Here is a 1,240-nt window from a genome sequence, read left to right as displayed (position 1 = left end):
ATGTGAGAGAAACATCAATCTGCTGCCGCCTGCACGCCCCCTACTGGGGATTGAGCCCTCAACCGGGGGCATGTGGCCTGACCAGGAATCAAACCAGTGACCTCTTGGTTCATTGGTTGGTGCTCAACCACTGGGCCACACTGGCTGGGCAGTAACATGGTTTGTAAAGGTCAATCTTGAACTCATGGTTTTCAATATATTTAGATATAGAAATAAATGTGAATGTGGTGTGTGTGTGTGCACATGCATGCCTGTGCAGTGTATCCCTTAGCTCTGTCCACTGAGAGAGCCTGGAGCAGCAATATCCTAATAGCAATGAGCACAGCTAGTGTCCAATTCTTGGTTTCAAATAACATTCTCTATTAAAAGGATCCAGAGCTCCTTGGAGAAATGGCTGATTCCAGAGCTGATGCAGGGAATGTATAAATTGAGCCTGAAACATGTTGCTATGCCAGACAGAAAATAAAACTAAAAATGATGAATGCTGAAAGAATACATTTGAAGGGAACCAAAGTTTTGCCAACCTGAAGCTGCCTTTTTGGGATATTGATTTTAAGCTGTTTATTAAGAAACTAGAGGCCCGCTGCACAACATTTGTGCGGGGGGAGGGGGCATGGTGCCCCTCAGTCCAGCCTGTGCCCTCTCGCAATCCGGGACCCCTTGGGTAGGGTCCTTAGTTCTGGCCAGCAATCAGGGTCTATCGGGGCTTTCCTTCCCCAGCTGCCAGCAGCTTGCCCCGCCCCCGCTGCTGCCACTGCTGGCCATCTGTGAGGCGCTGACCCCCCCTCCCCTACCACAGGTTGCCTCCCTCTGCAGGCGACAGGTGTGGGGTGCGATCATTGGCTGGCCTGGGCCTGCCTCTGCGGGGCAATCATGGGGCGATGGCAGGGGGAAGGGGGGGCAGTGACCAATCGCATCGCACCCACCTTGGCTGGCCTGGCACCAGTGGGTGTCATAGGGTGGTCGTCCAGAGGTCGTTCTGCTGTTCGGTGTTCAGTCTATTTGCATATTATGCTTTTATTATTATTACTAGAGGCCTGGTGCACAAAAATTTGTGCACTTGCGGGGGAGAGGGGGTCCCTCAGCCCATCCTGTGCCCTCTCGCAGTCTGGGACCCCTCGGGAGATAATGACCTGCTGGCTTAGGCCTGCTCCCGGGTGGCAGAGGGCAGGCCCAATCCCTAGGTGCAGCCCCTGGTCAGGCTCAGAGCAGGGCCGATTGGGGAGTTGGGGCGCCGCCC

The sequence above is a fragment of the Myotis brandtii genome, unplaced genomic scaffold (assembly GCF_000412655.1).
Source record: "Myotis brandtii unplaced genomic scaffold, ASM41265v1 scaffold517, whole genome shotgun sequence".
Classification (NCBI taxonomy): domain Eukaryota; kingdom Metazoa; phylum Chordata; class Mammalia; order Chiroptera; family Vespertilionidae; genus Myotis; species Myotis brandtii.
The sequence above is the reverse complement of the archived record's forward strand: the minus strand, read 5'-3'. Positions refer to the sequence as shown.